Below are 22374 nucleotides of genomic sequence, written 5' to 3' on the forward strand. Positions count from 1 at the left end.
GGCCTGTGGCCCCTGCTTCCCAGCAGGGTGATCATTAGATGAGATTCAGGGGCTTCCAGCAAACCTCATGAGGAAGCGCAGCCTGGGGCAGGGTGGCCTCAGGCAGGGAGTCAGAGGAGCTGGGTTCCCGCCCCAACTCTGTGCTCACTCGCTATAATACATGGCCTTTTCGGGGCCTTTGTTTGTCAGTCTTTTACCTGTCACCGCCCCCCAGCTGGTCTCCCTGCCTCCAGTTTATCCAGTGTCATGAGCTGTGCCCGACACAACCGATATTTGTTGAGGACGGAACTGTCAAAGTGACCTCTCTAAAGGAAAAATTTTGCCCCGTCATTATGCTGCTTCCAACCTTTGCTCAAGCTTCCTAACATTCTATTTACTTATTTGGTCTGCTCATGGATTTCTGCTTCTACTGAGCATGTGAAAAGACACAAGAAGGAAAAGGAGAAAAAAGCCAGATAGTCTACAAAATCATAACTTTTCTGGAGCCCATCAGGGAGCTGGGGTGGCAAGGCACCGATGAACTGAAATCCTCAGGTGATAAGACCCTCCGGGGAGAGACGGAACTTGTAAAACATTGCACCAGCATCCAGGGACGTCACACTGTCCAGGCTGATAGATTCAGCCCCCGTGTCCTCACAACGATTTTCTCTGAGCATCCCTGAGTGGCCTGGGGCTGGCAAAGCTGGTCCAGGAGGACGCAGTGCCCCTTCGACACTGGCATTCACCTCCACAGGACTCTCCAAATGGGACAGTTGTTGTTTCTAGGGCACACTCTGAGCAAGGATAGAAAGGCTGCAGCCTGGGTCTGGGTGTGCCAGCCAGCAATCTGGAGGTTTCAGGCGATCCCAGAGGTGAGGTGGAGATGGAGAGGGGAAAGGAGGCAACGGCAGCTCTGAGCCTCAGCCTCCTCATCTCTAAAATGGGGTCAGGAGCAGTGTCTTCCTCCAGAGGCTTAGCGGATCTCAGAGATGAGGGCCAAGGAGGGCCGGGCACACAGTGGCTGGTTATGGTTCTTAGCGTCGTGATCAGATGCCCACGGGGCTGTTGGATTCCCAGCCATTCTCTGTCCTCTGGAGTTTTCCCAGAGTTACTGGTCTGTCCACACTCAGGACCAGAGGCAGCACCAGGAGTCGCATCAGAGAGAAAATGAATTTGAATGAAGCCCGCGCCCCCTCCCCTCTGTCTACCCTGCTCCCCCTCCCCCCAGTTTTGCTGCTTCCAGAATATTCTCCTGGGCTCTGAATACAGTCCAGTTACATAGTCCTGGTCCAGGATGGCCCCGTGTCTGGGACCAGGAGACAGGTGAGCAAAGACCCATCTGCCTGAGGACGAGGCTCACAGGACAGGGCGTCCTCCCCGCAGGGTCCCCACCTGACTCCCTGCGGGTTGATGAGATGACACTCCTTCCATGTGCTGGGCCTTCCCAGCAGGGCTCAGTATCAGGGTTCTTACGCCTTCCCCCCACCCTGGCTCTGTAGGGGCTGATGATGCCTGGTTACAGACCAGGACACTGTCCCCAAAAAGGCCTGGGAGATACCAATGGCATCTTGTCAGGGTGTCAAATATCAGCCTGATCCCACAGACCCCCAGGAGACTCTCAATGACCAAAGGAGTGGGGGGCCCTGTGGGGGATCTCGGGCCTCAGGGGATGGGGGGCAAGGGGGCAAGGAGAAGGTCGGGGGACCGGTGGTCAGTGAGGAGGAAGCACAGAGACCTTAGGGACACAGCTGGCTTATGGACGCAGTCAGCCTGGCTTGTAGTGGGCGGGGTCAGCCTGGGGCAGTGAATTAACTTTATTTCAGAGGCAGGAAATGGGGCCAATCAGGATCCCTGTGGAGCTGATGGGGCCTCTGTCTACAGAGGAGCACCCATTCTTCCCTTCCTTGGGGCCTCTGTACCCCCTCTCCCCTCTCCTATCTGCTTTGATGCTCCGGGCACCAAGCACCACCCTTGGCACAGCTAGGCTTCATCACCTGTGCATTTACCTGCTCCTGTCTCCCTTGTTAGATTGTGACCCCAAGGGAGGGCACAGGATAGGCGGCTGTATCTCAGGTGCAGGGTAGGCACACTGTGGGCCTCAGTGAATGGATGAGGGCAGGAATAACTTGGTTCAACTTTGGGGGAGTGAAGAAGGAGAGGGGGCTTTTCAGGGCTTCTTGGCATTTTTCTGGGTCAGGGAGGAGCAGTTTTGGTGGGTGGGGGAATGAGCTCTGTGGCCCCTGGACAGCCTGGTGGGAGTGAGGCCTCTTCCTCCACTTTGAGAGCCTCTGGCCATGGCCTTTCATCAGAGGGTACAAAGGCTGCCTCTCCAACACTCATTTTCTAGCTATGGTTTGCAAAGTTCTTGTTTTACCCTTATCTGGAGGTTGCTATAGAACTAGACAAATCTACCAGATGTCCAGGGATGAAAGGAAAGGTGAGGATTTAATATATCTGGATCTAGATCTATGTTTTTTCATAACTGAAACTGTGGGCAGGCATATTGATGGGCTTGGACCTGGACCAGCCTCCAGGGCAGCTGACTTGGCTTTTCCCTGGCTTCTTGTCTGGAAGCATCATCCTCTTCTTAGGTGTCTCTTCTCCCTTGTTGTTTATAATTCTATCATCATTTATTGGGCCACAGCCCAGAGGCTGTGTGGGTTGGTGGGTTTTCCACCTGCTGCTGGAGGTAGAGGTGATCCAGCCTTGGGCTGGGCTGTACTGAGGAAGAAGGAAGACAGAGGGAAACAGAGAGGGCTGGGAGGTGCAGAGCGAAGACAGACTCTGTCATCAGCCCTCACTCCAGCTTGTTGCAGATGTGTACTGAGGCAATTCCTATATTCTCATTGCTCTCTTATGATTTTCCCCCACAAGAAATCCCCTTGGATTTCTCATGAGAATCCCACACATGGGGGATGCAGGTTCTAGACCCCCCAACCTGCTATGTGACACACCTCCTACAGCCTTAGTTTCCCCATCTGAACAATGAGATGATTGGTATAGCTCAGTGGTTCTCAACCCCAGCAGCAAAGATATCCTCTTCCAGGCAAGATGGAGTGACCATCTCACCCCACAAAATTGGGGTGATATTGGTTTACAAGACACTGGATATCAGGCAATGAAAGAGGGATAAGAAACAGATGAAGGGAGCCCTATGCTTGCCCTGGCTTCTGGGTCTGAGAGAGTTTCCCAGCTGTGGGACAAGGAGAAGGAATCTAGGAGGAGCCCAGGGAGGCCCCAGAGTTGAGGAGGTGGAGCTGAGATTCCAGAACACCAATGATGGCTAGAATTTGCTGGGCACAGTGCCTGAGAGTAGAGAGGTGGACAGAGAGAGGACTTCAGAAAGGGCACAGGGGGTCTTGCTTCAAGTGTGGGAAAACTTTAGCCCTACACCAAGAGCTGCCCTTGTTCCACCTAAGACATCTTGAAGAATATCCCAAAGAATCACACTGTTTCCAAGTAAATTAACTGCATTAAAGAATAAAGCTCAAGAATATTTATAACGAAACAGAAATACTCAGGACCCAATAAGGTAAAATACAGTGACTGACAAAGGAAGCCAAAGTGGTATCAGATGAAGTAGGTTTCAGAGAAAATGATATTACTAGAGATAAAGGAGATGATATTGTGAATTCATCAAGAGGAGCTAATAATCCTAAATGTTTATGTGCCTAATAACAATGCTTCAAAACACATAATGCAAAACAAAGCAAAAGATACAAATGCAAGGAGAAACAGACAGATCCATATTGATAGTTAGAGACTTCAACACCTCTTACTCAATAATTGATAGAGCAAGTAGACAGAAAATCATAAAGGATATAGAGAATTTGATCAACACCATCAACCAACTTGATTTAAGTGACATTTATAGAAAACTCCATTCTGCAACAGCGGAGTACACATTCTTTTCACGAGTGTATCTAAATATGCCACTGTGATAGACCATAGTCTGGGTCATAAAACAAGTTTCAATGCATTTGAAGGGTTCAGGTTATAAGGAGTATGTTCTCTGACCACAAGAGAAACAAATTTTTAACCAGTATTTTAACAGAAAGAGCTCTTTCAGTAACAGAAAGATCTCTGAAAAATCCCCAAATATTTCGAAATGAAATAGCACACTTCTAAATAAGTCATGTATGAAAGAATCAACCAAAAGGGGAACTAGGAAGCATTTTTTTTTGATTGAAAGAAAATGAAAACACAACATGTCAAATTTTGTGGGATGCTGCTCAAGCAGTTCTTAGGGGAAATTTATAGCACTAAATGCCTGCATTAGGAAAGAAGAAACGTCTCAAATCAGTGACCTCAGCTTCCACTTAAAGAAACTAGAAATAAAAGAGCAAATTAAATCCAGCATAGGTAATAGAGAGGAAATATTTATGAGTGGAAATCAGTGGAGAAAAGAAGTAGAGAAAATCAATGCAGCCAAAGCTGATTCTCTGAGAACATTGATAAAATTGATAAACCTCTAGTTCCACTGATCAGGAAGCAATAAAGGGAAGGCACAAGATGTCAGGGATGAGAGTGGTGACATCACACATTCCACATAAATTATTTGAAACTCTTCTGCATGTGAGATCTGTCTTTTTGTATGTATGTAGGTATGTATTCATTCATTCATTTATTCATTTATATCAGTGTGAACTTATGGATATATTTATTGCTTATTTTATCCTTTGGGCTGTAATCCAATACTACGTTATGTGTTCTGTTGCTCAGATTGTTTCTTCTTTGGCTATTGAGAGCTCTTTCTATTGGCTTTTATGTCCCTTTGATTTTTGTCCATCATTATGAGTTTTTCTTTTGTTTTTATCACTTCCTTACTTTCTGGCACTAAAAGATGTTCCAGGCTCATCTTGCATATTTCCTGCCCTAGTCCTAGAATTCACTTTTCTTCAAGAAGCCCTGGCTCTTTTTATTGGAGAATGGTATGAGAAACCAAGATCTGGGTACCAGATTTGCTTGTTTTGACTGAGATGTCATTGCTTCTAGGCTCTATCAGCTCACGGAGCAAGGAAATAAAGCTCTGTGCACTAACTCATGCATATATACATAGGCATAAATACTTCTGTAAGTTAATCTCAATGTCTATATTCAGCTAAACATGAGTTCATACTGATGTCTCTGACTCTAATCCATTACCACGTGGATCCTTATAGCTTTCTATCCTTTGTCTGGTACCTCCCACCTCCATATTGAGAAAACTGGCTCCCACCAATTTTCCATCCATGGGAACGTTTATTTCCAGTATATATGGTAACGATTTCAGAATTGTTAACCCATACCCCACGGAAAACAACTTTGTCCACTGGAGGACAGTGCTTATGGGCAGTTCCTGTTGCCTTTAGTCTTACGGACTCCACCCATTTTCAAAGTCACAAAGGTCAGCACCTTTTATCTCATCTGCCTCTCTAGGGGTATTTCATATGTTTGTGAGACAGATTTTTTTTTTGTCACGGTCTGCATTCCACCATGCAATCCGTGACCTCCTAAAGGGTTTTTCAAACTCTGCACACGTTCATTCTTTCTACTGTTAAGCTAGATTTGGACAAATGCATGGTATTACCCATAATAGTGTTATTGTCCTGAAAGAAAAACCTTCTGTATTTCACCTCTTCAATCCTCTTTGTTCCTTAAACCCCTTGCAACCACTGATTTTTTTTTTACTATCGCTATAATTTTGCCTTTTCCAGAATATCATAGACATATAAGCTTTTCAAATGGTCTTCTTTTCCCCTTAGCAATGGGCATTTCAGATTCATCCATGTCATATAACTTGATCGCTCATCCTTTTTTATTGCTGAGTAATATTCCATTGTCTGGATGTACCACAGTGGGTTTATGTACCTATAGAAGGACCTCTTGGTTGCTTTTAGTTCTTTGTAATTATGAATGAAACTGCTATAAGCATTCACATGCACGTTTTGTGAGTTCTCAAATTTTCAGCTCAGTTGAGTGAATACCTGGGAGTGCGATTGTTGTTGGATGGTATGGTAAGACTATGTTTAGCTTTGTAAGATACTGCCAAGCTGTTTTCCAAAGTGGTTATACCATTTTGTATTCACACCAGCAATGAGTGAGAGTTCCTGTTGCTCTGTATCCTCCCCGGCAATTAGTATTGTCAGGGGTGAGATTTAAAAAAAAATCTGGATACATGGGCCCCAGTCCCAGAAATTCTGATTCCACCAGCCTGTTGTGGGGCCCAGGCTTCAAGTCAGTATTGTTGAAAAGCCCCCATGAGATTCTGATGTAGATCAGGCTTAAGAACCAGGAAGTTAGACCAACCCCCTCACTGTATGTACAGAAGGAGAAACAGGCCCCAGGGACCTCAGTGCTGCAGTGGGGCTGATCTCTAAGGCTCTTCCAGCTGACAGTCTGGGAGGGGCTGTGTGACATCCTGGTTAAGAGCTGGGGCTCTGGAGTCCCGCAGTCCTGGGCTTGGATCCTGAGTCTGCCTCTCACCAGCTGTGTGACTTTGGGCAAGCTTCTGCACCTCTCTGAGCCCCTCATCCATGGAATGAGAACAGTCAGCGGACCTGGCACACAGGTTGTGTGAGGACGTGTTGGGTCAGGGAGTCTGTGGTGCGGACACAGTGGGGTGTGGACACTGACAGCAAATGTCACTGGAACCCTGGTCGTGCGACTCTGCTGTGCAGAGGTCCCGTGGGGAGGCCTGCTCTGCCCCTTCCTGGACCACAGGGCTCTCCCTGCCCTGCCTGCCCGCTGCTGTTCCCACTTTGTCTCCAGCCCTGGGGGCTGCAGGGGCCCCAGCCCCGCCCACTCCTCCCCTCCCTCTTGTTTCTTCTCCCTCTTAACTAACAGCTTCACTTAAAAAGCCATCTGGGAGGATGGATGGCACACAGGCACATTTTGTAGAATAAGTTTTCAGGGAGAAGAGCCAAGAAATTAAAGGCACAGCACTTACGAAGCCAGTCTTAATAGCCCTGTGACTCTGACCACTGGAGAACAGTGCTTCTGTCCTATATCCATCCCTCACCCCCACGCCCAGGGTTCTGGGCTCCGTCTCCATTTGTTTTTGAGAGGTCCTGCTCCCCACGTCTCTGCTGATGCCCCCCTCAGGATAAATGCCTTCTCTATCAGCAGGCAGGGGCTGCAGCTGGGGCTTCCCTAACCCGAGATAGCCCCCCTGACACCCCCTGCTCCTGTGTGAGCACTGTCCCACCTCGGGCAGCTGCTCCCTCTCTGGACAGGAGTCCCAGGTGAAGGTTCATCTTCCGTGGGGCCTCCCAGAGCAGATTTAAGAATAGCAGATGGATGCCCTGTGAAGTTGTGTCCATGGTTGGGATAGATGGATGGCCTGGGGCAGGGTGATGAGCTCCCCATCACTGGAGGTGTGCACAGAGGACAGGTGAGCACTCAGTAGAGAGACCTCAAGGGAGACAAACCAGCAGAGAGGCTGGGGGCACGGGCTTTGAAGGCCAAGAGATCTGGGCTAAGTCTTGGTCACCTTGACTGCAAGGTGTCTGACCTTCAGCCGTAACTTACACTCACTGAGCCTCAGTTTCTTCATCTGGAAAATCAAGCAAAATAATAAACCCTTTCCCCCAGGTTGTCATGGAAACAAAAGGACATAATGTGTGCAAAGCACTGAGCCCAGAGTGCATGTTCTCATTACCAGCAGTGGGGGCGGCTGGGAGGGGGGACCCCCCACGTAATCTAAGATTCTAAATTGCTCCAGTTCTAGAACTCTAAGACCCTGAGATCCAGCAATTCAATTATCTTAAGATTATAAGATTTCCTTGGATTCTGAGGCTTTAGAATTTATGATTTTGTTATTCTTCTCATTGAAAACTCATCAGGAACGTCATAGGCATGCGATTTGAAGATTCGCATTCTAAACTCAAACTCGTGCCTCCATCAGCGAGGCTGTCTGCTGCACAGGGAGCGTTTCTCTCTGCTCCTCTTTCCACTTCAAAGCTCCCATCTTTATCCCCCACTGGCCCATTGCTACTTCTCTAGGGACGCTTTTTCTAATTCCAGCTTAGCCACTGAACCTTTTGTTCACAGCACACCAGGCCCCTGCGGTGTTGCTGAATTGTGCCCTGCACCCCCGGCCCCCAGCACACTCTCCTGCACTCCCGCCCTCCCCACCAAACCCCATCTTTGCCTACTGAAATCTTCCCTCACCTTCAAGGCCAAGGTGGAAGGCAGGCCTTCCATGTAGCTTCCTTCACCTCCCAGTTGAAATGAAAGTCCTTCGTCTCTGCGTTCTGTGCAGTTTTTGTTCTAATCATTATTAAAGGAGTTGTCAGAGTTGAACTCACTCTGTGGGGCCATATCTGCCCTTCGTCCCATGACAGGCCCAACTCTGGTGTCCTTCCAAGACCCCTCCATGCTCCCCGTGGAAGGAAGCTGTGCGAATCTGATTGGTCAGAGGCGGGACCCTGATGGGGCCACACTCAGCATGGGGCAGGGTCAGCACAGGGAAGGTGATGGGGCTGGACCAGCCCTCTCCTCGTGCCCCTCGTCTCCCCCTGCCTGCAGCCTAGAGGCAGCCAGTTCTGCAGACCCAGCCAGGGTGAAGCCAGGGGGGGTGTCTGCCGTTCCCCTCACCACCCTCTTCTCTTCTCTCTCCCGGAGTGAGCTCACCCTTACCTGGGGGCCCATCCCCTGTCCAGGTGCTAACAGCCCTGGTCTCTATCTGCTGCCATCCCCTGATCCACATCGAGGGTCTCTGATGCACCCAGCCTGTCCAAGACCCAGTCACACAGTGCGGAGCTGGACAGGCCACCTCTGCCTCGAGATCTTTCCCTCTGGGTGGCCCACAGCCTCCTGCCCCACAAGAAGTTTAAAACCAAACTTCTTCCTCTTCCCCCCAAACCTGGTTCTCCCCACCGTTCCCATCTCAGTGTTGCCCCCGCAGCCTCCACTCACCCAAAGCAGAAACGAGGGAGCATCTCTGACTCTCTACACCTCAGCAACCATCAAATCCTGCTGAGTTTAACTCCCTCAAACTCCTGGAATCCCCCCTCCCCCACATCCACCATCCCTGCCCATCTCAGGGCCTGGTCATCTCAGGACAGACATCCCCCCGCCACCCTGCCAGGTCCCTTAGCCCCACTGCCGCCCCTTCACTCCACCTTGTGACCCTGAGACATGAGCAGGGGAACCCTGTTCCCACCTCCTCCTGCTGTGTCCCTCCTGTCAGAGGAACCAAGGGGGCAAGGGACCAGCTCCATACTCCCCAACCCTAGAATTCCCTTCCTGATTGACCCAACCAGCCATCAGGGCCTGTGTGGCCTCAGCCCCGGGTCTGCTCCCCGAGGGTGACCTGCACGGCCAGCACATGCTCTCTAGTCCCCAAAGTGCAGCTGTTGGTGGGGAGGTGCGGACAGAGCCTGGGTCCGCAGACTGGGCTGTCCCCACACTGTGCCTGAGACCGTGGAGTGGCTGAGCCCGGGGAGGGAAGGTCAAGGGTCAGGAGTCAGCTGTCTCTGCTCCCCACATTCCAGGGCGGAGCTCAGGATTTGCCAGGGTAGGAGGATAAGATTATCTTGTTTGACAGATTGCTAGTTGCTAAACTTTCAGACGTTTAGCCCACTGGTCTGTGGGCCTCACTGGTTCTTGCACTCTAGGCTGCCCACATATTGGCGGCGGCCGGCACTGACACCCCTGCCTCCAGACAGTGATCATCCCAAACACAGGACAGGCACAGTGATCTCAGCCTAACACCTTGCGTGGCTCCCATAGGCCTTGGGATGGTGACCACATGCTGAGCTTGGCTCACGAGACCCTTGGTATTGAGACCCTCTCTGCCTCTCCATCATCATCTCCCAGTTGGGCACCAAAACCACACACTGTGAAAACCACAGACTCTGCATAAGATGCTGCCCATTTCCCACTGGCCCATACCAGCTGTTGGTGCATAGTGGGCTGGGGATTCAGAGGCCTCGCTGGAGGGAGGTTGGGGGTGAGGGGGTGCAGGGAGCAGACCCAGCATGAGCCTGGGTGGTTTGGGGCTTATGTGCTCTGTAGGTGGTTGAGTCTCAGCTGTCACTTAGGAGGCCAGTAGGCCCTGGGTCTACACCGATCTGGTCAAGCTGAAGCCCACCTACCTGGGAGCGGGTGGGAGCTGGCAGAGGTCCTGGAAGCCTGTGAGGACTTTGCTGTCAGGGAGAAGCTTCTGCAGACGTTGGGTCTGATGCTGCGGGCCTGCGAGGGCCCCTCAGGATCTTGGCTCTTCCATCCAGGAAAGGTACAGGCTGAGCCAAAGGCCACTGAAGTCCTTTATAAGTCTAAAGTCCTGGGTGACACCTGTGACCACCCCTCCCCCCTAAGCAGCCTCAGTTTCCAGCCCCAGCGACCACAGTCTCTGAACCCAAAGGCTCAGACTCCACCTTTGTTCCTCTCACCTCTGCTGGCAGGTCCTGGGGGTGGGGGTGGGGACAGATAAATTTATTCCAGAAGGAGCCTGAGTGACCTGCCCTGGGGTTCTGAAGTAGGAAGGGGGTCCCTGCACAGTGGGAGCAGTGACAGAATTTAAGGCTGAGACCCTGCCTGGGCTCAGGTAGATCCGGCTCTAGAGGCTGAAGCCCGGTTGAAGGCCTTTCCCTTGGGGCTTGCCTTCCCCAGCCACCCTGTTTCCATGGCAACTAGAGCCCTCCGGCTGGAGCTCAACCCCACCCCTCCCCACCCTGCCCAGGGATGGAATGTGCCCTTGTCACAGGCCAGCAGATGAGCCTAGGAGATTATTACATCCAGGCGGAGGGGCGGATGCTGCAGGCTGGGAAACCCATAACCAGGTGATGTGTTAGGCTGATTACAAATCCAGGCAGCCTCTGCCCCCCGCCCCCCTTGTTTTTGATCCAAATGGAGGAGGTTTTAGGACAGGACAATGAAGCTTTGTGTGTTTCTCAGCTTGTGAGGCCTCTCCTCCTGGCTCCCCTGCTTCCGTCCTCATCCCGTTGATTATCGCCGGGCTCTGCTCTGTGAGCCTCAGTGACCCCAGGCCCCTCCACTTCAGCCCTCCTCAATCTGCTCCCCTCTGTGCCCTGGAGACAGCTCTGCCGTCCTGCTTCCTGGCTGGTCACCAATACTGAGGATGCGGGCTTTTACCTTTGATCCTCCAACCCCACCCCATGCTTCTGCAACCCCCAGAGCCTGCGGGACACCAGGACCTGTCCCTCCTTCTCCCAACCGGCTTCTGGCCATCTCCCCCACTGCTGGTCCCCACCACACTGGTTCGCACCCCGCCCCCCACTCTGAGGGACCTCCCCACCTCTCCTTCCCTGAGCAAGACTTATACATGCATTCATTGGCTTGGTTGATGTGGAGTGAGGCCCGCCCTGGGCCAGGTGCTGGGGCTACAGCAGAGAACAGCAGCAGGAGCTGTGACCCCAAGAATCTCTGGTCTCAGGAAGCTTCTCTTCTAATGGAGACGATGGACTGCCACCATCTAGAGCAAATGTATCTAGTGTGAAGTCTGGTGGCAAGTGCAGAGGAGACACATCAAGCTGAAAGGGAGCAGGGGACTGTCAGGGGTCGCAGATAAAGGGGGGTTGGGGGTAGTTGAGGGACACCTCACTGAGAAGCTGCCATTTTCCTGAAGATGTGGAGCCTCATGGATATTGGGGAAGAGCATCTCTGGAAGAGGGAATGATGGGCGCAAAGGCCCTCCAGGTCACCACTGAAATATTAGCTCACTGGGAGTTCCCGTTGTGGCTCAGAAGGTTACGAACCCGATGAGTATCCATGAGGACACGGGTTCAATCCCTGGCCCCTCTCAGTGGGTTAAGGATCCAGCACTGCCATGAGCTGTGGTGTAAGTCAGGGACACGGTTCAGAACTGGTGTTGCTGTGGCTGTGGTGTAGGCTGGCAGCTGCAGCTCCGATTTGAATCCTGGCCATGGGTGTGGCCCTAGATAAATAAATAAATAAATATCAGCTCCTGGGACCCCCATCTGAGTCAGTCCCCTTCCTGATCCTCCTGGGGAGCCTTCTGTGCAGGGCGTGCTTGGTCCCATCCAGGGGTGTGGTTGGTTGCACATGGGTGGGGACTTTTCCTTGAAGGCCATGTCCCTTCCTGACTGTGAGCCTCAGGAGAGCAGGTACCTCATCTGACTCATTTTTTTCTCACACTGTACCCAATATACACCTAACACCTAGCAGGTGCACAGCAAACCACCTGGATGAAAAAGTACAATCGTAAGAATGGGGAAGGAGTAAAAAATTTTCAAAAAGCTCATGTTCCTTTAAACAGAGCAGAAATGACAGAGAATGTGGTTAACTGATTTTACTTGTGGCTTATGGATGGGAAGGGTGGTTCTATTCGATGCTATGCTATTCCATTCCACTTTATTTCTATTTCTAATCCTAGCTCTGTTCTATTCTGTTCTGTTCTACTCTATTCCATTCCATTCCATTCCGTTCCGTTCTACTCTATTCTAAAAAAACAGAAACAAGAACCTCACACTGCATAACGGGAACTAGTAAGGAAAGCCCCATCCCTGGTTTGTACCTCCACAACTCTGGCCCTGAAGAAAAGATCATTTCATATTTAATCAGCATTAGTTCTGGGCTGCTCTCAGGGGAACATGCTCACTCCAGGGCTGTGTAGTTTAATTCTCAGTGAGGCTAATTAGATCAGGGAAGGAGCCTGGGCTCAGGGCAGGTCACTCGCTAACAAGCAGAGAGGCAGAACCCCACCTGTCACCCACCCTCTGGACTGTATTTACTCCACCCTGCCCATCCCTTGAATCTTTCCAGCCCCTGCCTCAGGGGGAGAGCCGAACGAGAGGTCCCTCCCATGCCTTTGATGACTGGCACATCTCCTACGGGAGGAAGGACAACAGCCAATATTCAGAGGGGTAGGGGGCCACCCTCCTCAGAAGCTTCCCGGAACTTCTCTTGCATGGCAGGTGGTGAGGGGCAGGTGGGGGCATTCATAGCCAGCCCATCCTTCTCCTGGTGGGGACAGGATCTTTCCTTAGTCAACTTTCTTCTCCCTGTTAATTCTACTCAATACAATCTCTGTTTTCATTGCCATCCTCATCCTCATCACCTCCATCTTCATCCTCTTCCTCATCATCACCACCATCCTCACCACCACCATCATCATCCTCATCACCATTGTCATCATCATCACCATCATCATCACCATCATCACCATCTTCATCTGAGGTACCAGGTCATGGATGTTACTGGGTATCAGGCAATTTAAACACAAGATTTCAGGCCTTGAAGGAAAACATGCAAGGGTTTTCTCTGTTCCTCAGATGAGAAAACTGAGGCTTTGAAGGTAAATTGCTGGCCCACCACTGGTCAGTGGAGAAATGGGGACTGTGTCGGGGAGCTGCGAAGCCCGAGTCCTGGCTTCATAGCTCGCCAGCGGCGTGAGCCGTGGGCACATTCCCCAAATCTCAGCATTTGTTTCCTCCTCTCTCTTAGTTTCTTTGAATCCCATAACAATGCCAGAAGGCAGTGGTTGCATTGTGTCCATCTGCATTTTGAAGATGCAGAAAGTGAGGCTCAGGGGAGGGTAGAGCCTTGTCCATATTTGCGCCAATTAGATTTGGTGGCACTGGGACCTGGCCTGGGTCTCTCCTGTGCTGTCCCCTTCTCTTTTGTCCTGCTCATGCTGCACCAACTCAGTCTAGGGGAGCAGTTTGCCCTTCCCACACTCTCTGGAAAAACATGTTTGCTCAGGGATAAGGCACACTCTTCATGGAAAACACAGAAGGTCAGGTCATCCACACAAATTAACATAGGAAGAGTGCTGTGCTGTGTACCAGACTCAGCCTGGGTCCCCTCCAGGCCCTCCCCCTCCTTCCCTCTTTCTCCCTCTTTCCAAGGCACACAGAACAAGTGTGGGTTCATGGGCTCCAGGGCCAAACTAGGAGCCTGGGATGGAATCCTGGCTCTGCCATACCCCCCCATGTGTGCTGCTTGGCTGGTCTTTTTGCCTCTCCGAGCCTCAGCTGCTCATCTGTAAGGGGAGATAGACAATAATGGTACCTGCCTCATTGGAGTCTGGAGACCATGGACTTAATGGTTATGGATAAAGTGCTCAGACTAGGACTTCACAAATAGCAACCACTCAGTATGCAAGAGCTATTTCTTACTGTGGTTTGGTTTGGCTTCTGGAGTCACTTTGGAGAGTGGATGAGACCCCAAGCCCTTGACCCCAGTGCACACAGGGAGCTGTGGGAGCTGTAGCCTTCCTCAAAGAGTCAGATGTCCCCAGGTCCCCACTCTGACTCTGCCATCACTCTGTGTGACCTTAGACATGCTTGACCCTCTCTGGTCCTGACCCATCTTTCTTTTTTTTTCCCTTTTAAGGCCAAACCTGCGGCATATGAAGATTTCCAGGCTAGGGGTTGAATTGGAGCTACAGTGGCTGGCCTACACCATAGTCACAGCAATGCCAGATCTGAGCCATGTCTGTGACCTACACTACAGCTCATGGCAATGCTGGATCCTTAACCCACTGAGTGAGGCCAGGGATCAAACCTGCATCCTCCCAAACACTATGTCAGATTCTTAACCCGCTGAGCCACATGGGAACTCCAGATTCGCCATCTTTCCATGGAACTGCCATCTCCAGGCTACCTGCCACCTCTAAACCCTAGCATACTGGGATCAGTCTGAATCCCCACCCACAGAGGCACCCACCAGACTTTGGGAAGATGAAGGGGGCAGAAAAATCCACCCTGAAGAGAAGCCGGGTTGTCCCATTCAACGTGCCTGCAGCTATTTATCCTTTGAGGAGCGCTTCCTCTGCCCTGCTATAGTTGGCATGATGAAGGCGTAAAAGCACACAATTTACATCCCCGTTTGAGACCACATGCAAAAGGTCATTTCATCCAAGAGGAGATATTGATTCCAGAGGCTGTATTGTGGAACCCTTTACTGTGGGTGTTGTGCTGAGTCAGAATTCTCCATGAATTTCCTCATTTAATCTTCACAGGTTCCCTTTGCTGTAATTGTGGGGGTTCCTGGGCCCATTTTACAAGTGAGCAAAATGAGACCCCGGGAGTGTAAGCAAGGTCACGCAGCTGGCAAATGGTGAAACCATACTCCAACCACATTTCCTTGACTCTGAACTCCAAATCCTTTCTACCAGGCTCCTCTGCCTCATTTGATTTAAACCACATGATAACATTAGGGGTGGGGTATCACATTAGCTGCTTCACCATCATTTTACTTCTTTCTCATCTCCTCTTTCTCCTGCACCCCCCACCCCCATCAACTGTCCCAGACTGTCATTGCCCTCAAGTCTCCCACTTTCTTGGTAGGTGACAATAGAAAACACAGAGTCTCCTTGCTCCCTGCCTGGAACTCCTGTCTCCTCTGGTTGAGTCCTTATCCTAGTTATCACCAGGCTCTCTGCTGCCTCCCCTCCTCTCCTCCCCTACCCACATGTCCCCCGAAGCTGCTCTTGCAAAGGACACCAAGGATTTCTTGGTGGTGACATCCAAAGGGCACTTGCCAGAGCTTCCGTGGCTGGATCACCACTTGCTTGCTGGTGACCACTGGGGATCACCATTCATCTTTGCTGACTATCACTGACTATAAATGCCCAGGCCGATTGCCATTGACCACTGTGGATGGCCTGTGACTGCCGTTGATCACTGCTGAATACCATTGTCACTATTGACCATTGCCTACTCCCTGATTCCTGCTTCTCTGTCCCACTCCCCTCCCTCTATGTCCCTCTTTCTCTTTCTTGCTTCCCCTCCCATCTTTCTGATGGATGATCCTCAAGCCACTTTTCTGGTCTCTCATCCTCACTGCACAGCCACTTTTATCATGGTGCTCCTCTACGATGCTTTGTCCCCCATCATACTCTCTTGGGATAGTCTAATCCACACCTGTGGCATCGCTACAGCCTCCAATGCTGAGGACCCCAAACCTCCATGTTCAAGCAGTGGATGGAGGGCTGGGGCTGGCTCTGTCACACACTGTCCAAGGCATACAGGGCAAGTCATGTCCCTGATCTTCGATTTCCTCACCTGTAAAAAAAAGGGGGAGGAAAGTGATAACTTCCTCCCTTAAAGGACTGCTGTGATGCTCAAATAAGGTCACAGATGTGGCTTTGTCCAAGGTCATGCCACACAGAAGATGCTGAGCACATGCTCATCTCTTTTCTTCTCATGAGATTCCCCTGGGCCAAGAGTCCTTCACTGAACCTTCAGCAAATCCCTCTGGGGGTTCCCCCAGAGGAAGGAAAGAGGCTCATTTCAGCGGGGTGATCAGGAAGGGTCTGGGAGACTTGTGAACATTAGCTGGTGGGGGATGGGAAGAGGTGACAGTAGGGTGTATCACTCCTTTTTGGGGTCAGAAAGGATCCTAACATGACCATAGTGTGACCTTGGAACTTCTAAATCCAGGTCTGACCATTCAGAGGGCATAGGGACAGTCCAGAGTTGTCCCATCTGCTCTCCACACCCTTGTCTTCACACCTTGTCTGACCCACTGGCAGAGAGAATGATGGATATCACCACTGGGAGAGAAGGATCAGAAGGTGCATCTGTGCTGGCCCAACGCCCACACCTCTGCCCAATGTGATATATCGAGACCAGCGTGAGGGGGACAGGCTGATGCTCACTGCACATCTGGCTCAGAGTGGGGCCTCCGGAACATTGCATGCTGGTAACATCTCCCTGGGGAAGAAAATGCTTGGTCCTCTGGGAAAGGAATGTCTGTTCTCTGGGCTGGTAGGTATTGAGAGGTAAGGTCTGCAAAGTCCATCCCCATGTTCTGAATTCACAAAATCCAGAATTTTCAAAATCCAGTGTGGTTTCCTGCAGCCACACTCTGTTCTGCTTGCTTCCTTTCTCCCAACAGGTTTACTAATCCTTCTGTCCCTGACCCTGGGCTGAGCACATGGCATCTGGAAATAAGTTGTGACCACTGCCTTGTCCAGTGAGGACCATGCCAGACAAATAGATGATCACCACGTCACCACGCGGTACTGGCAAGGTCTGGAAGGTGCATCCAGTTATGCCTGGGTAGGGAGGGGCTCAGCGTTTCTCCTCCAGATGCTCAGTTCCATCCACAGTACCAAGGCCTCAGAGCTTGGAAAGGTCTAGGAAAATGTTTAGAAAAAGAGCCATGGGATTTAAATACAAACAGAAAGCTGCAACATAAATGCAACATGAAGCTGATGCATGTTTAATTAAATGTCTACAAAATGTAACATTGTCGGAGAGTCACTTTCTGCTCTACTTAGCTCTTACATAAACATGGATTTAGTGTGGGATCTGATCGCAATTTGTGTGAACTGATGGAGGAAGGAACTTCCCAAAGTTAGAAGATCTAGGGCTGAAAAGGTCTTAAAAGAACAGTGGTTGGGGTAGGTGGGTGGGGAGAAGTGGCGGGGGTGGGGAGAGAGCCTGGACGTTACAGAGGAGGGAGATGTGGCTGGAAGGGCGAGAGGCATTTAACCCACAGAGAGAAGGGCATTCCCGGGCAGTGGGAACAGCACGTGCAGAGGAGCAGCAGGTGCAGGCCTGGCAGAGCCTGGTGCACCTGAAGAATAGGGACCATTTCCATCACTTGGGCATGAAGTAGGGTGGGGACATGGAGGAGAGGGGGCTGTGGTACATGCGTTCTTTCCATCCCGCAGCCTCTCTGCAACTTTGCACCTGCTTCCTCATCATTAAAGTCCAGAGAAGGAAGAAAAGGGGAGGTGGCTTCAGATGGGTTACATCACCTCTACCTGGCCATCTGGGAAAAGGGGCTAAGCTGCTGCCTCCTCACCCCCAGGGCTGGGAAGGCTTTGAGGAGGGAATCTCCAGCACTAGAGGACAGCACTGGGACAAAGGAGGCAGGAAGTACTGGGAGACATCAGGCTTGGGAGTCATCAAAGGAATAGGTGCCATGGAGCAGAAGAAAGCCTGCTTCCTGTGGAAGTGAGCATTTCATATTAGGATGGAATCTAGCCTCATCTGGGCAGCCTCCTACACAGAAGCTGGGTGGGCAGAGGGGTGGGAGGCTGGTTAACGCGTATTACCAGGGAAGGTGAACCAGATCAATTTTAAGAGTGTTAGCACAGCTCACAGTGTACAGATGCCTGGTACTGGGCTAAGCCCTCTGCCTATAGCAATCACTGAATCCTCATAGGAGCGCTATCAGTACAAACTATGACTGCCCCCTTTTAACAAAAAGGAAACTGAGACAACAGAGAGATGATGTTAACACCAAAAATATTGGCTGGTGAAAGATGGAGCCAGGATGTGACCTTCAAGTTTCCTGCAACTCCAAATTCCAACTAAAATCCTAGGCTTCTGAGATTTCTAAGATCTTGTATTTTAATTCTCAAACTCCATAATTCAATGGTGTCGTGAAACTAAGGTGCTCTATTTCTAACTTTCCATGATTCTCAGAGCCTTAGAGTCTATAATTTGATGCTAAGTCTGAGGATCTAAAACTCTATTACTCTAAGATTCTCTGTGTCTAATATTTTATAGGTGATACAGGGGGTTATTCAAAAGCAAACAGCAGGTGGTAGGGAATTTCTTTTCCTTCCTTCCCCTCAAAGAGAGAGGTCAAGGCTATCTTTCCAAAGGTCTGAGTGGTCCCTCCCCACCCGTGGCCCTGGAGGTGGGCAGGAGAAGCCAAAACCTTGCTATTTTGGGCACATTAATCTGAGATGTTCCCAAGGGGGATGATTGGAAGCCAATGCATGGGGAGGAAAGTGACCCAGAAAGCTTTAGGGGCATTTTCTAGAAGTGGGCCGTCAGGGCCCCCTCCTCCTCCCTTGCAGTGCCTGGAAGGGTAGGGAGGGTCCTTGGAGAGGAAGGGCTGCAAAGTGTGTCCAGGAGGCTGGTCCTCAGTGAGGTGTTCCTCCTTAGGCCCCACCTTCAGTCACCCGAGCCCACTCCCTGTTCGGTTTTGCTCATAGTAGGTTTCATCGTCTGCGATTATTTTCTCAGTCATGCATTTACGTTTATGTTTATTGCTCATCCATCTCTCCTGAAATGCCAGCTCTCTGAGGGCAGAGACCAAGTCTGGGCGGAGCATGAAGTGGGTATTTGTTCTTGGAGCGAGTGTCTGAATGGCACCATCAGACCAAGGCTGAGATGCCATCCTCATCTAATCAGCTGCTGGGTCCAGATGGCTTGTCTCCTAAAGAGCTCTGGGATCCATGCTCCGCCTCCCTGCACCTCTCCTAGGGTCCTTATTCAGGGCACAGGGTCTGGAGCCAGGATGCTGAGGTCAAATCTGCCACTTACTAGCTAAATGACTGGAGGCAAATGATTTAATCTATCCGTACCTGCTATTCTCCAAAAAACAGAGATTGCACTAATCATACCCACCTCTTAAGGTTAGTGAAAGACATAAGGTCTGTGTCTAAAGGGTTTAGAGTGAGCCTGGCTGACTGGAAGCCCTCAGTGTCAGCTGTGGCTATTAATAGAATCATTATTACTATTATACCTTGTCTCCCTAATGCCTACTGAAGGAGGCCCCCAAAGCCCTTCTTGGTGACCCCTCCCCCCAACCTAATCCTCCCCATCTTTTCAATTACCCAGAATCCCCCTTCCCCTGTATTTTTCTGGCCTCCATGCCTTTGGACATGCTGTTCCCCCTGCCTGGAATGCTCTTCCACCATCTTCCCCTGGCAAACCTTTACTTCACCTGGATGAATCAGCTCAGATGCCGCCTTCTCTGTGAAGTCAGCTCAGAGATCCCCTCCTCCACCCCTCCTGAAAGCCCCCCTGGGTTGCCAGCACCCTCTATGGGCTCCCACAGACATGGACACACTCCAGATCCTACTTCCAATCACCCAGCGCCATCCCAGACGTTCCCCAGGGTAGCGACGTCCCCACTGTCTTTCCATCTCTGTGTCCCTGGTCCCAGAACTCCACTTGGCATGGTGTAGGTCCAGTGTGGGCACAATCCTTGAGTGATTATTGAACAAATAAACTAGTGCACAGTGTTGGGTTCTCCTGGGTCCTGAGGGGCTTGCCCTTTTCCCCCTGTTTGAGTCTCGGATTCCCCATCTGTAATGGGGGTGCCAGCCCCTGTGGGCCCCTCCCTCCCTGGAGCGCAAAGAACGTTGGCATCCTTAGGCTGGCCACGGGGCAGGGACTGTGAAGGGGAAGGAATTCTGCCTTTAACCCTATCATGTCTGGCATCTAGTCTTTGGGGAGAAGAGCTTGCCTGGTAATTAGGGTTGTCAGGGGAGACAGGGACGGGGCTGATAGTGATGCCAACATCGACCCAGAGCAGCCAGACCCAAAGCTGCGGGCGGCAGAGGGGGGTTCTGGGATGGGGCCAGGGGGCGGGCACCTCCGCCTCTTCTCCCAGAGGCAGAGCAGGACCCAACCTCTTCCCCTGGTGCGGGAGACCCCGCGGCGGTCCCGGATCCCGCCTGAAGGTGGCGCTGCAGGCCCTCGCAAGGGCAGCTCAGCCTGGGATGCAGCCCTTTCCTGGAGGTGGGGAGAGTATGGAGAGAACAGGGGATGGGGAATGAGGGGCGTAAGGAGGAGGAAAGGCAGAGAGCAGGGAGAAGGGGGGATATAAAGGACCGGAGGAGAGGACGGAGAGGGAGAAGCCGGAGGTCAGAGGGGGGAGGAGAGAAAATGTTGGGGGAGGGGGAAGGGGGAGAAGGAAGTTTCTTCCCATCCGGCGGCTTAGAGAAGCCCGGTCCTTTTGGGATCTTCCCTCCCCCTCCAGTGCCTACAGAGGGGTCACTTCTTCCCTTACCCCCCACCCCATTTCTGCAAGGCTCCCAGGGCCCTCAGGGTGGAGCCCAGCCTGCACAGCCAGCGCCGCCCTCTGTGATCTGAGCCTAGGACTCTTGCCTGTCTTTCTCCACCTTCCCACCCCACGCACGACTCCACCCTCACACCCCAGCCTCAGCAGCGCAGCACCACCAGCCACTCCCAAGGGTTCTCTCTCTGTCAGAGCTTTGCAGATGCCCGGTTGAGGTTGCTGCTGCCACTAATACCCCCCCATTTACCCTCCTGCTGGATCCCCCCCTTTTCCTCTAGGTCTCTGCAGGGACACCAGGTCCTCCCAGATGTCCTTCCTGACCCCCTTGCAGGGTCAGGGTCTCCCCTGGGCTTCCCATCCTGTCCGGCTCCCCTGTCCCATCCTGACCACCCTGGGGGTTGTGATTGATTCCTCTGATTCCCCAGCCAGACTGAGGGCAGGGACACGGCCTCAGCCCCATCAGGGTCCCCTCTGTGGCCAGCCCAGGGACTGGACAAGCACCAGTGGGCAACAGACCATGCATGTGTGATGAACAAATGATCCGATGAGGGGCTGAGTGTGGGAGAAAAGGCAGAGAGAGACATGGGGGAGGAGGAAGAAAACAAAGCAGGAAAGAGACAAGTTAGAAGAGAGTGCTGAGGAGGGCGCCCTGGCCCCCAAATGGGAAGGACCCCACCCCCCGGGGCCTCAGCCCTGCGAGGTCAGCTGGCTGCCTGGCTCTGGACCGCTCTGACCATCTGATGGTTCCTCCTTATGGCTGGAATTGGGACCTCTTGAGTCACAGGCAGCAGCATCTGTCCAGCTACTCAGCGAAAGGGGAGCTTTGTGTAAGGACCCTGTTCTGTAGCTTGGATGCCAAATGGAGAGAGGGCAGGTGGTTCAGGAAGACCTGAGGACCAGGCTCTGGCCATGTCCCTTTTCTCTTTCTTTCTCTGCAGGGTTTCCTGTCTACTCTCAGCATCAGCTGCATCCGAGAATTTTACACAGCCTTAACTCAGTGGCCCACAAACATCTTTCAGTCCCTGAAGTGTGTGTGCATCAATCTGTAAACACCTCCCTTCTGCCGTACATGTTTTAGGAGAAGAGAGGCCAAAAGCTTAAGAGTCTTACTGGCATGGTAGAACAACATGGAAGCTGGTGCTATAGCTCAAATTCAGTTTTAGATCTGGCTACTCTGGGTTGATGCTGTTAATATCAGCCTGGTCTTTGCCTCCCATAACAACCTTAATTGCCAGCAAAGCCCTTATCTCCAAGGAGCCAAGGTGCTGGGAACTATATCCTACTTATTTCAGGTCTCATATTAGATACCACCTCCTCTAGGAAGGCTGCCTTGGTTGCCAAGTCCAGGAAAAGTATCTCTTCTATGCACATCCACAGCCTCCTTGCTTCATCTATCACGACACAAACTTGGTATTTACTTGTCTGTCTCTTCCCACAGGACCACGGATCCCAGGAGGGCAGGGGCTGTGACTCATAGTTGAATCGTCAGATCCTCTTGCCAGGTGTGATGTGTTTCATCAGCAGTTGTTGAATGAAGGAATAAGCCTAGTGACCCCAGTGTCTCCACCTACTGCTGAAACACCTTTTTGCTCCTACACGAGTCTCTGTCCCTGCTCTGACCCTCTGCTCTCAGAAATATGCACCTGTCCTCTGATGCATCCCTCACCTCCCTGGGGAAGTCAGCAAGGGGCCAGGGGATGTCGGAGTCACAGA

At 51.5% G+C, this 22374-nt stretch overlaps 1 protein-coding gene across 2 annotated transcripts in view; it reads right to left on the minus strand.

The window, feature by feature from the left end:
• Positions 1-14831: 14831 nt before the first annotated feature.
• LOC146402643 (uncharacterized) overlaps positions 14832-22374 on the minus strand; it is a 69638-nt gene continuing 62095 nt past the window's right edge. Inside the window, exon 11 of one of the 2 annotated variants that reach the window (XR_014807371.1) lies at positions 14832-17029. The gene's annotated coding sequence lies outside the window, so the exon portion shown is untranslated. Of the gene's footprint in view, positions 17030-18881; positions 20376-22374 lie in introns of those variants that run through there. The other variant, XM_084963629.1, reaches the window with a different exon arrangement.

This window comes from Sus scrofa, chromosome 6 (assembly GCF_054392235.1).
Source record: "Sus scrofa isolate SSC_HxYL_T2T_F1_AM1 chromosome 6, Sscrofa_HxYL_maternal_Yorkshire_Landrace_v2.0, whole genome shotgun sequence".
NCBI lineage: Eukaryota > Metazoa > Chordata > Mammalia > Artiodactyla > Suidae > Sus > Sus scrofa.